Below are 14,199 nucleotides of genomic sequence, written 5' to 3'. Positions count from 1 at the left end.
ACAACCAAGTGAGCCCAACTGTCTCCCAGCGCGCAACCCCCTAGTCACTTACACCCCAACGACCAAACACGTCCCTGTCGCACACTCATCATCACTGCTGCCAGCACCCTCACATTTGAACTTTGGATGCCCGTACCCTACGCAGGCGCTAGAAGGCACTAGCCCCCCACCCTTTGTCTCTTGATCCTGTTCCTCCCACGCTGTGCAGGCTGCCTCTCCCGACTCCAAGACACGGCGCTACCGTCGGAAAGCGTGGTGGCTTGCAAACAGGCAGGTCCAAGACCCCAAGCCTGAGCTGACCGTACAGGTAGGTTCTCGTGCTGTTAGAGGTGCAACAGACCGAGATGCTTGGCCTCAACCATTGCCTTTAATTATTTACCCCACGTCAACACCCGGTTGATGCCATAGGTAGCGTTCCTTTTCCTCGTACTGGGGATCCCTGCCCGTTCCGCCCTCTTTCCGTGGTCTTCACCTGATCCTTCACCGAACGCATCGCATCACCTTTTGTTTTTTCCCCCATCCGTAATTTGGCTAGCATCAACAGGAAGCGGCACCGCCCGCAAGGGATGGTTTGATGGGCTCTCGGCGTGTCTTCATGTGTGAGTGTGTGTGCGTGTCAGTCCATGGCCTGGACTCGGTCATACAACCGGGCTTGTTGGCATTGATTGATTGATAATCTTTGGACTTTTGACGGATACTGTGCAGCTCTCAATCAGCTAGCCAGTCGTCCTGCCTGACTGCACCGAGATGCCCAATATCACTTCTCTTATTTTCCCAACAACGTCATTTCGACTTACTCAACTACTCGTCCTGCCCGGTCGCGTAATGCACCGCCCAACGAAGATGACACCGGACAATTACACTGCATACTCACCGGTCAATCCTCCTCACACCCTCAACCAGCTACTGATGCTGCTCGTCTGCCAACTGTCTCCCCTGCCACACCAGTCCCATTCCATACATCGCCGGTTACATGCGCTAACCCATCAAGCAACAGCCCTGTGGTGTGTGAGTGGTCGACTAGCACGACTAACACTACACCCCTCCACTCTTCCCTGTCCAAAGCCTCCCCCTCCCCTGCCTGTCCGTTCCCTCGTCCACTCAGATAATTAAACACACGCTCTGCGTCGCCCATGTACTGTAACCCCCCTACATTTATCCCAGTTACCGCCTTCACGCATCACGTAGCACCAAGGACCTCGGTATATGGGAAGGGGTCCTGGTCTCCAATCCCGCTCTGGTCAAGGCATCACGTTTGGTTATCATCCCATCTGATGGGGGGTCGGAAGGGGAAGGGAGAGAGAGAATGGAGGGGTGTTCCGACGGCTGGTGGGCGCGCGACATGCCAGGCCAAATCAGAACCAGGCCGGGAACAAGGTGCTTGAACGCTGCAGAATCCCGGCACCTTGCTGCACGCACTTGCGAATACATCTCAACCTTTCGGCATCGCGTGTGTGCGCCGAACGCCAAAAGCCATCGCGGAGCCCGCCGAACTGGCTATAAGCTTGCAGAAGGCAAAACGCAGAAATGACCCCGCGCGTATCCCCAATAGGATAGTCACGAACCCAAACGACGGCGGAAAAATAGGGGAAAAAAGTAATGTAGAGTCACAGTGGAGGGATTGCAATTTTTCTCTTTTCTCCTTCGTCCCGGATTCGACGTCACTGCGCCATTTGTATTGTGCTGTATACCAAAAGTTCCATGGGCGTGGTGGATGGATATGCGACGGAAAGCGTTTGCCCTTCCCCTCCCTCCAACACATCCGCTCCACCAGTCTGAGCTGTGTGTTGTGACGAGGTAAGGAGCAGAAGCAAACGCGGCAAAACCCAAATGCATCAACTAGGTACAAAAAAAGAACATGCGAACTCCCACGAAATTCCCAATACCTGTGGGCAACAAATATGCGTGGTTCCCAGACTCCGGTGTCCTGCGCCTATCCTCCTTCTCTGTCCCCATTTCAGACGGAATTATCCTTGTTATAGACAGATGATGATTAAAGAAAACCCTTCCCCTGTTGGAAATGCTGCAAGATTCCCCTTGGTACAAAAAAAAGTGTTGAGTCTCGACATCCGTGTTTGTATGTGTGCGTTCGAGATAATGGTGATGGTGGTGGGGAGCACGGTCCAGAGCCGGGGCCAGACGCGGGCCATGTCGGCTAACCTTGGAAGACTTGAGGACGATATGGGTTGGTTGTCGTCGTCCGGTGCAAAGTGTGGTAGTGATGGTTGGCCCCGTCCTTAGCCCGGCACCGTGTTCGGCGTAGCCGCCCGAATAAAGTTGAATAGTCCGCGACGCCGTCACTCACTTCCCCCTCTCGGTCCATCCCGTCTGGGTATTGTTGCAAATGTCGATCTCGTTTGTCCGTCCTTTTCGCGTGTACACGGGTGTCGTTGTCTCTGTTTGATTTCCACCTCGTTGTGAAAATCGAAATGCTGGATTCCCACTGCTGCGCCAGAACGTCCTTTCCGCAATGCTGTGTCCGCGATCAAAAGCAAAATCCCCAAATAGAAAAAACGCCGTTGTCTGAGATGCAGGCCCTGCACCTCCCCAGAAATGTTGTCTTTTTTCTTTCTTTCTTTTGAACCCCCCTGGTTCCCGTGTTCCTCCTATTGCAAGAATCAGCCACATGGCGAGCAGGCCATGTGCGATCAGCGTGGTCGAGACCCCAGTGTCTCAAGTCTTTCCCACCCCTCTTGGGCTTGCGTTGCCCATTTCTCTCCAAACAGTCCAGTCACCGACCCGTAGTCGGGAAGTCAGAATTGGAGACGGCGCCTGTCTGGTTGAGCAAGTCCGCTTTGGCGCCTCTCGGAACGCTGCGTTAGCGTGATGTAACTTGGTCGAAAAGGCTAGGATTGGGTTGTTCCGTAGCCAAGGTAGCCCAGTGGTTGTGCTGATGGTGGGTGGCTGACCGGTGTGGCAGCCCTCAACCGTGGTTTTCGACAGTCCTGTGGGCTGTGTGACTGGCGCACATCCCTCCTTAATCTGCCCGTTGAAGAAAGACTGGAGAGGGACAGAAATAAGGCGGAAAATCGGCCGAAATGACATCTTTGGATACGCCTGTCCCGAGAGGCCGGAGGATGGAAATGAAAACGGTGGTAGAATGCGAGATGTGATAGAAGCAAATGTGCCGCCGCCCGGATCTGCGCGCGCCCCTAGTACTGTTCCTTCGTCGAGTGGCGCGCTATAGGCCGACGGGTGTGTTGTTGCGCTTGATCATACTCTCCCAGACAATGGGAGCCGAAGGCTTGCATTCGCCTGTGAGGAGACTGTTAGTTGATGCCCTTCAAGTGGAATTAGGAATAACCGCATCATCCGCCACGGAAGGTTGCATCTGTTTGCTTCTGCTGCTACGGGGCAAGGTGACAGCAAAGTTTGGCCGCCAAATTTGCTGCCCACCCCCCATGCCGGTCCCAATTCCAGGTGCTTGGAGATGGGTGGAGAGTGGAGGGTGTCCCTTTCCGTGGCAGCACAAGCCGGACAGACATCCTTGCCCGCATTGATAGGAGGGATGCTGCGTAGGAGCGAGGAATGCAGAGAGACTGGACTCGCTCCGGAGAGGGCAGAATGACAGGAAGAAACATACCACAGACTTCATTTCCCCTATCGACGTAGGTCAGTTTTTGTTCTCAGCGCAAGATAGGGAGAAACAGTTGGCATGATCTGTACGATTTGCATGTAGGGGGGGCGGAAGAGAAAAAGCAATGAGTGACGTACCTGTACTCGCAGTGAGTGACATGTGGAGGACAGCGGCGTTGTGTACGAGCGTAAAGTGGGCACCAGCGAGACACGATCCAGCGGACGTGGTTGCAGCGAAACTCCCTCTGGAGTACAAAGTCAGCCCTCTGAATGTCCTCATCCCGCAAAGTCCGGGCTCGAGGAACACGTACCTGAGTGTAGTTGCACATGTTTCTTCCTCTATGTGCGGTCCTGTGGGACTATGGACGGGGTTTGGCAGGTCTTCGGGTGTAAGTCGGGGTCTAAGTACGAGAAACGGTAGTAGATGTGGGAATCCGCGTGGTACAATTCGGAGGCGAGGTTGATCGGTGATAAGTGAACGACAATGTTGGAAAGAAGTATCGACGCAAGGCTAGGGAAAGATTAGGAACGAAGTCGTCGTGAGGCAAGAAGAGGGCGGGCGGGTTCTGTATTTGAAAGAAGAGTGAGTGTTCGTCGAGGTGTATGGGCTTGGGCGGAACAGAGCGCAGAGGGTGTGTGAGGCGGTTGCTGTTCTGTATATAGCCCAAAGGCTTGGAGACTCAGAGATGGGGTCAATCGTCAGTGGACAGCGCTCAGGGAACCCAAGCAAAAGTGAAATCCCTGGGTGATGCAAGGTTTAGGCCCATATGTACCGCTACGTGGGGTGTATATGTGAAATGTAAACGGCGGGGGGGGGAGGGAGAGAGACCGACAGAAAGACAAGTGGGAAAGACAGACACTAGAGTGAGTCTGAGTCCTAGACCACTAGCCAGACCAGACTGGCGGGCGGGTGGGCAAGCATCATGGCCCCAGAATTATGATTGCCCCTTGTTGCTTGCTTGCCGGCCCCAAAAGATAGAACCTAGTCTGAGTCTGGCTCGTTTGGCCATTGAGAAGACGGGCGGATCGGGCAGAAAACTATGTGTGTGTGTGTGTGTGTGTGCATTCCGTAAAGGGTGCGCGCAGTGTTCAGGCTCTTGCTCGTTCGTAGGTGTGTCCCTCAGGCTCAGGTCCGGGCCGAGGGGGTGTGCGTAAGTTTTGGGCCGTCTTGGGGAGTGTGCTCCAATCATAGACAGACCGACTCCAAGATTCTCCCGTCTCCTCTCTGGCAAAGTCTCGCGGTACCTCAGTATCTCTCACACACGGTGTCGCTGCACAGCACAGGCTCTGCTGGCTGGTCACATACGGGGTAAAGTGGCCCAATGCCCAAAGCATCTCAGGTGCATAGTGTGTATGGCTTGGGAGAACCCCCTCCCCTCTGGCTGCCTCTGTGCCAGCTTCCCGTGTAGGGGCACCATACACACGCCGCGCAGCACCACGCGGCACGGAGTACGCAGCCCGCCCCTTGCACCCTTCTTCTTTTGACTTGCCCCGTCTTCTCAACGATTACTCGGTCTGGTCTGGTTTGATCTGGTCTCTTGTCGCACGCCCGGTCTGCTTTGCAATCTTTCCTCCACGTCGCCAACCATCCATGGCGTCATGTTCTTGGTTTTCGCTCGGTGCAGATGGTAAAAAGGGGGGGAGGCGACCTCAACACCAAAGATGCTTTTTCACCAGGCATACAGAGTGCATGGCTTGCCATAGGGCAGTCTCCCTGAGTTGGCTTTTGACACTAGCCCACGCCAGGGGTGATCCTTCTCTGCGGACGGTCGCAGGCATGGCGAAACAGGCACCGGCTCGTCCCCTAGAACGGCTTGTCTTTATCCGACTTCTATTCGACAGAGTCGCAAGATTGAGGGGGGCCACGCACACAACGGGTGACAGCAACGCCGCGCTTTGGATGGTGATGATCCCTGGTGCTGGCTAGTTGTACTAAACAAAAGGATGCCAGGAAGAGGTTACGCTGAGGAAAGAAAGTTTTCTCCAAGTACGAAGCTAACCATGTTGGGAGATTTGGTAGGGGGTAGAGCTGTACGTGGGTGTGTTTCCCAGCTGCCATGCTTCTGCTTTGTTCAACCCGTTACCTCTCTGCGCCCTGTCCCTCTCTTCTCCTTGCTTGCTCCAGCTCGCCAATTGCCTGTCAATAATGGGTCCTCAGAACACATGACATTCCAGCTTGCCGCAGGGATTGTGGAAGCAGAGAACGTGCGTTCGCTGCTTGCCGTCAAGGCCCAGAGAATCCGCTGGGACGTTTGCCAGGGGTCCCAGTCCGAGGGGGCTTGAGGGTGATTTTCGAGTGACTCCCGCCTGACCAGTAGAGCTGGGAAACGAGACGATCAAGGGGGAGGAGCTGGCTCCGACAGAAAGGGGAGCGAGGCCAAAAAGGTGACGAGCCTTACTAGTGAGGGGCAAGCAAGCACTTGCGCCTGAGCCATGTCTGGCACTATTTTCATCTACTGATCTGGCTGGACTGGGATGTACATACAACACCACCAGAAACCAGCAGGGGTGACGACGAGAGCCGAAGGTAAAGCGTACAGTACAGTTGTGCATGGCCCTAGAAGCACGGTACATCCACGGTACATCGTTTGCTCCCCACATTCGCGTCAAGAAGATGTGAAGCGACGTTCGGGAGCAGGGCAAGGGTCGTTGCAGAAACCAATGCTGGCCAACCGCGCGATGCAGACGCGAGGCTTGGCTTGAGGAACGAACGACGCTGGCAGTCACGCAATGCGCGGACGGGGCGAATACTGACTGCCCTTGAGCGGGTTTAGACAAATGTCCTTGCGAGACGTTTTCGTGTTACTCTCTGCGGTATAGCGTCTCTCGTAACGCGCGCCGCCCGAGTCAAGCGACATTTCCCGTGCCTAACAAGACGCTGGAGTCCCTTGGACGAGCACCGTGGTTGCGCAAACACTACTCAAGCAGGTTTCCCGAACTACATTACAATCCTGGGGGGGCAAACGGCCTCGCTTTCCACTTCCCAAAGAGGTTCGTTCGTTAACGGACCGTCGACGGCGACAGCGGCCCGTTGCCTTGGGCTGAGGTCGACATACCATCTCTGGAGGAAACAAAAAGGCGGGAAAATCGGAGAGTGTTGTTGTATGTCCAGGCTCGATCTCGCGTCGTCGCATGCAACTGGCGCATGTTGGGGGTCGACTTATGCACGCCTCGTGCGTCTGCGTCCGCGTCTCGCGGGGAGCCTGATGTACTAAGTCGATATTACCATGCCTCGGTAGTCTCATCGCCTAGTGCTGTTCATCACTCTTGGACTACATCGACGGGCAGCCTCGAGGGGCGAGAAGGGTTGAGAGACGGCAATTTACGGCACGTGGCGTGGCCCCTGTCCAGCGGGGATCGCCAGGCAGTTTAGTCAACGCGAAACGACGGAGAGTCCATCTCAAGGCCTTTTCGTGCCACTTGCCAGCGGCGGCTGACTGCCACACTATAATGCCAGCCCGTCCGTGGCCCCTTTTGAGTTGCCCACAAGGTGCCGACGCTAGTATGTCTTTTAATCCTCTCTCCCTGGGGCGCTGGAAACGCCGACGCACGTAGCATCATTTCCGAAGAGATTGATAAAAATTGATAAGGTCACCGCTCCTTCGGCGACTGACGACATCTTCCCGGCGACCTGTGCGTATGTACCTTAGTAAGACAGGGCGATAGATGAGTCGCCCGTATTTGCTGGGGTGCCCATTAAAGATCGCTGGAAGTGGTGGCATCACTCCTCTTCTCACGTCTCCCAACTAGGTATTACCACTTTTCCGCAAACACTAAGTGATGCTATCTCCACTTACTGCGGACACCATACGCAGCCACTAGGCGTGGCCGGTGACCTTGTCTCATTCTCGAGGGCGTTTCGAATTCGCCTTGTCCTCGCTCGTCCTCCCCAGCTGTCCTCCCCAGCTGGTCCTCGCCCAACGGGGTTATCCTTCCAACATGTGGGAGTGCCATGTGTGCCAACGGGTGACAACCGGAGGCCATAGACGACGGTCCCAATACCACTTACCAGTCATGCAGCCCTTTCCGTCAGCCCCGGCCGCCTGCCGTCCGGCCCCGTACCGGTAGCATCGCGGATGGATGGTCGTAACTCGTCCCCGGCAGTGCGGTTGCCCGTCGGGCTCATAATGGGTCTGCCTCATCGACGACCTTGAACAAGAGTTTGACCCACCGCGATCAAGAGCCCAAGAAAAAGAAAGGAGCCCCAAATGCGATTCTCCCAACGAGAGAATCATCACTTGGCTTCGCATTATCATACAGAGTCTCGACTCTTCGAATGGTGCTTGACTCAACAAGCCTGCACCGGTAGGTGCCGGCTCTGATGAAGGTATGATATTGTCCGTCTGCCCTAGCCCCCCCCCATGTTGCCCTCCTAGATGCGAATGAACGTGCGATCCCTGCTAATTATCTGCAAAGGGAATCTCAACGATCAACCCCCTCGTAAAGCTTGAGCCCCAGCGACTTAAACCTCTTTTATATATATTTTTTTTTTCGAGTTTTTCGGCGATCTCGCCGACGCTGCGAGAAACAGGACACGACGCAACCGAGTTGCGACGAAATCCTGACAGAGCCGCCAACCGTCGGCGCAAGAGCACGACGCTGCTCAAGCAGACAGCGGCCAGCGCCCGCTGTTATCCGCCGTCCTGTCTCCTCGATGGTCGCGTCTTGCCCGAGCTGTTTGGCTATATAGGTCGGTCGTTCCTATAACCTCCGCCCAATTTGGCGCTCCTCCTCCGTCCACTGCAACGCTGCATCTCGGAGCGGAGCCGACGACGGCCTTCGCTGGCCTTCGACTGGTGTAGGCGCCCTGCCGCGCCTTGCTCGAACACCCATCAGGATCGGCAGGCAGTGCTTCACGTGGGACGTAGGTCTCAGTCCAACTTGGGTGCGTCTCTATGGCTAGCAGGTGTGCTCTGTGACGATGCCTGCAACTCCATCTCTGCCTGCCAGCGCTTTGGTGCTGAACTAATTCGCCATCCATTCACAACTGGCAGACGGGGACGACTTCATGGTTCGCGGTTTTTCGGGACCCGAGCGCACCGGATAGAATACCGGTGTCCTGTCCTAGCCGATCGGACATATTGACTCCTGTCGTTGCCCGACGACGAGATTACCTGGCGCCGTACCGACATGTTAGGCCAACGTACCGTAATTAAGCAGAATCGATGTCATTCCGACGTTCCAACAAATGCGGTATGCAAAGGCGTTCAATGTTTTTCAGCAAGCCCGAGCCAACCGTTGGAAAACCGCAGGCCAGCCAATGTCCTACAGCCAAATCATCTCCCCCTGGCCCTGGACTGTTTAAACTTTTCTAGGGGACTTGCGGTGCGGGCGTCGTGTAAATCCTCTTGACCACAAGCAGACATCGATGAATGTCCCGCTCCACACCGGTCAAGCTGTGTCCAGGGGTTTTGGTCCCGCTAACGATTGTCACGAGTGTCTGTCGGAGACGTACACCAGGGCGAGAGATGGAGCGCCGACGAGTCAGGTGAACCCTGGCCTCTGAAGAATTGGCATCCTGGGCGGTGGTTTCTAGCTCGCTTCTAGAGCGAGGAGGGGTCGAGGAACAAGGCCTTCGGCACTTACTCACAAAACATTCCCCCCTCCCCCCGTCGGTTCTGTCCTGGAATGCAGCAGCAGAGACACCTTCTCTAAACGCCGAATTAGAGCTACGTAGGACACAGCCGATGCGACATAAACCATATCTATCTTTGATGAGTTTGAAACACAATTTTGCACGTGGGCGCGTGAAGCGACCTAACCACCATCCACGTATGAGCGACGGCGGCCTCTTGTTGTCGATGGCTCCCACAGGTTGAGCGGTGAAGCCCGTGTGGGCACTTTAGCGGTTGATCAAGCACCGTCTGCTCTCGTCCAGCGCCCGAGAACGAATGATCGTGATGTTGCTAGATGGCGCGCAATGACTGCCCGCCAGGCCTGCTCTGCGCGTGGATTTCGCTTGAATAGCGCCGTGGATCATGACCGGCCGTTCCGCTCCTCTGGAGCAAGCAGATTTTTTTCCCCTCGACAAGATCAAAGCGAACGGGGACTGAATCATTCGTCATCGATCCATGCCATGCTTTCTCGTGAACCCAGTGCCGGGTGAACATCCGCCTGCTGCCCAGCTAGACCAAGGGCAGTAAGGAGACCCAGCAGCCTGGCTCAGGGTGACATGTGTGGCTGGCGCCAGTACCGTTGTTGACAAGCCGCCGAGGAGCCTGGCCAATCAGCTGGTGTCCCGGCTGGCTGTCTCGGCGTTCCCAATGGCATGGATCCGGAATCTGATTCGTAAAAGGATTGCAGACGATATTTCCGATATGGACTTTTTCGCTGGGGGCTTCATTAAACAGCACAGCCAGGCCCCGTTTCTGTCCGGCCGCTGTAACGTAAAATGGCGAGCTGTGACATTGCCTTCATCTCGATTTTCCCTTTGGATGGGACGTCGGACGAGGGGGCGCGTAACTGCAATCAAGGGTGATACGGTCGATCGCCGTGCAATGTGCATCAACTGCCACCTCGAGACCCGCCGGCTTCAGGATGTGCACGCTTTTTTCAGGCGACCGAAGCTATTGTGGCCCTGATCTTCTCCTGGTCTGGGTCATAGACGCGCATCACACGACCCGGTCAGGTGCTTTTGTATGGCGCTCGAGGCTAGCTCAATGTTTTTCGTGATGGCTTCTCATCTGGGCGCAAGTCGGTGACGAGATGCGACGGCAGTTCGGGTTGCGAGACGGCCTTAAGGATTACCCCGAAATTCCGTCTACCGAGTCATTGCTCAGCATGCGAAAAAAAGAAAAAAAGAAAGCATGGTGGCTTACTACGATTAATGTGCTTCTCAGTCTCTCGTGCCGACACGCTGGGTCGCCCTGAATGGCTCATCCACCACCCGCTGCTGCCCACACCGGTCTGCCTGCATGGGGCGAAAAACTGTCATCGCTTAGCGGGTTCATTGCCCCGGGTTTGCTATAGTGCCACAGGGATACATCTATTGACAGGCTGTTGAAACGGCGCTCTCGTACCGAACTCTACGAACAGGGACGGAGCCCTACCGACGCACCCTCTCCATTGATTGGTAGCTGTTTTATCCACAAATATCCATCGGCATCATCTGCTCTGCATACCCAAGGCTGATCGGTGGAATGCACGCTTTACACCAAGATCATCATTTATGATGCTGTCGGTGACTAGCTTCGTTGGATAATGGCAGGGATTCAGGAGGTGAACGGACTGCGGACTCGTACGGCATCAACAGCTATGTGGAGACAGGCTCTTGCCGGCTTCGAGCAAGGGGAAAGTAAAGGGGGCAACTGTTGCTTAGGAGTGAAGGGGACTTCTCAGGTTGCCCAAAATGACCTGGAATCTCTTCGTGTCCTACTGGTCACAGTAGTAAGAGATGTTGCAGAAATCAACAATTGGGGAGCGTCGACTGCCCCTGCACCATCTACTGTTCCCTGATGTATCGATACTCAGTCAAACGGCCTTGACTGCCCCTCAACGCCCCATCCGTCATGTAGGTACCTTGTCTCATGGAACTGACCCACGGTGCCATTCTTTCGGGATACAGCCCGTCTGAAGCGGGTGCAGCATAACGGGCGGTCCGGAGTGCAGGTGAGGCCCCATCTTACAAATGTAAAACTTCACTGTCCCCGTCGCCGGTGGCAGCGAGGTGTTTCTGATTATCTTTCCGTTCAGCCCCGCGGGTCAGTCAGGGCCAGGGGAGCCAGATAGATAAAGGTCAATGATTGATGCCCAACGCCTTTAGTCAGGAGGAAAGTAGAAAGACAGGGGGGCACTCTGAAATTAGCAGACCCATTATAGAGGCGAAACTGATGCATTTGTGGCAAAATCAGTATGGGCTCGTGGAAGGTGGGCAATGGATAGAGACCCCTGACTGATGGCGGGCAAACCAGCTTACGTGCATGGGTGTGCGATAGAGATGCACACTATGGGCAAAGGCAGTCTTTGAAGCAGTATACGGGTTGTGCCAGCCTCCTGTACATCATGGATCTCTTCCTATACTCCGGTTCGCTGAGGAGCCTTTGCACAGTCGGATAGACAACATGTAGCTATCATGACCCAAAATGACGTCTCACTTGATATCAAGAAGTTGTTACATGTGTGCTTTTGCAAGGTCGATAATGCTTTGGGTATCGCACGGAACATGCAGGGGACTGCTCTTACGTTTTCAGTCCAACCATATATCTGCATATTGATGTTCGCTTAATAAATCAAGGCGACTACTAGATGCAGGCAATAGATCTTGTTTAACACGCATTTGTGGGCGCTTGGGAACACATCCGTTGGCAGACCTGGCTTCGAATTGCGAATTGTGCCATAAACTCAAATTAGTAGGAAAGACCGAGAGAGACATTGAGATGAAAGATGACATTAGAATGGAAGAAAAGCTGAATGAACATAGTGTTTCCCACTCGATTAGGCGGCATAAGGATTCTGTTGAAGGAGTTAGTCGCCGCCACTCTGATAACATAAGCTCCGGGAATAATTGCTGTTCTCTTCAAATCACTCCAATCCCAACTTAGTCCGATGTGGAACAGAATTTGACTGAATGCGGCCGCGAAACGAAGACAGGGCGTGATCGTTGTATGTTGCGGATTGGTATCTAGCCAAGGCCCGAGCATCAGGATGAAGTCTTGGAATATTTTGTTTAAAGTTTGAGACAAGAAAGTCGGAACCATGCATCCGGCTTAGTCCATATGCATGGAGATAAAGAACAGAACGCTGCAACAGGGATATCCGCGATTAAATCATCAGACTAAACCAAAATCATCAAGCAGTGGCATAGTATAACTATTGTTTTTCCAAGGTATACTGTGTCACAACCTGGGATGGATTGTAAACATCCGGGACGCTCGAACTCGTGCTATGTCTCCATCCAGCCGGGATACTAAACCCTTTCGACCCAACAACCGGCGTGTGCAGCCTGTACATTGGTGCAAATCCGTCTAGGCTACACGTATTGCGTGTGCGCCTGATCGAGGTGAACGTGTATCCGTCTGGGACTGAGCAAGCCTCGACATTGTTGCCCGGCTTCCGGAGCTTGTATTGCTTCGCAAAACCAGTGGTATCGCATACGTTATACACTTCGCCAACGGAAATGTACGTGAAACCTGCATATATATCAACGTCATTAGTCCGTCTTCCTTGGAAAACACTGAGGGAGAGGGGGGCTGGAAGGTGAATACTGAAAGGAATCATGGAAGTGGATGAGCGCAGGGAAAAGCAGATTGTATGTACCTGTTTCTGGGGGTGCTAGTTGGCAGGAGAGAAGTCCATCGTGGGGAGCAATCACGAAATACTGCTTCCTGGGACCGATTCCGCAAACATTAGGCACATCCCTTCCCTGCGTGTAAACTGCACCGGGGGTATAGTGCAGGACCAGTAACCGGTGGTGAGTGAATCTGCCTCCTGTTAGATGGACATCAAAGACCAGGGCCATTGATGGAGAAAGAAAGTAGATAGACGTACTGGCTCTTTTTACGTCCTTGTGGTCTTGGGTCATTGGGGTAAAACTGGAGGGAGTTGGTGTGCAAACAGAGAGCGTAGTGAGAGCAAGGATGAGTAAGGACTTCATCATGATGATTCAACGAAAGGTTTTCTGTAAAAATATTTGGAGCATGTAGACTAGATGGTATTGTCCGTTGGAGACAACCAGATCTTTTATCATTTCAGTCTGCGGCGATGGCCGCAGCTTCGAATGTTCCAGGCAGTTAGGGCGTTCTTGTCTTTGTTCTTGTTCTAACTTGTGATCCGTGGAGGCTAAAGACCTCGGCACCTGTTCCGAAGCCTCTCAAATACCTGAAGTGCGACACTGGTGCCGTTTTCATAACTAAGGGCATCGTTTTTCCTTTTAGCACTAGTGAGAACGCCGAAGACCCGGCACTCGGTTCTTAACGGTAGATGATAGCGTGGAATAGACGCAGTAAACCGCATACCCATTTGAACGCAAGCATACCACTTTGAGCGTCGCGCGGGCCAGGACACATTTGCTTACTGGATTTGTAGAGTTATATAGGCAACGTCCTCATATCATTGGCATTTGATCACTGTGGCTGCTGGGGCGCTAAAAGTGGTGGCGTTCGGGCTCAAAATGAATGGATATAAAATCGTCAAGGGCCTCCAGCGACATTGATTTAGATGCGGTGGGTTCATACCAAGCGCATCTCGCACATGATGGGGAGAAAGTAACGTAGTGTACATTGAAACTTTTTTTCTGATACAACGCTGATATGTAAAACACAAACAGACTATAAAATGACTTGCACACAACAAGGTGAAACTAAACGTATACCGATACCTTTCCCATTGCCGACTGTTCTTTTGGCTCGCTATGCAGTGGGCATGGCGGTGCGGCCAAGATATTATGCCTAACATGTCTCTATCCGATGGTTTACATCCAAGCTTGCCAGGAGACCCTTTTAGCGTTTCGAGCCTCATATACATCCCTAACCACTTGGTGTTTTAGATTTGACCTGGAAATCTATAACTCAGGAGATGACAGATCTTTTGGTTGAAGTCGTTGACCTCGGGTATGAATAAAAGTTACTTCATTGTACCACCAAACGTTGCTTGGAAGATATACCGCTTCCTGAAATAGTTGATGGG

Source organism: Colletotrichum spaethianum (genome assembly GCF_022836535.1).
Source record: "Colletotrichum spaethianum MAFF 239500 DNA, contig31, whole genome shotgun sequence".
NCBI lineage: Eukaryota > Fungi > Ascomycota > Sordariomycetes > Glomerellales > Glomerellaceae > Colletotrichum > Colletotrichum spaethianum.
The sequence above is the reverse complement of the archived record's forward strand: the minus strand, read 5'-3'. Positions refer to the sequence as shown.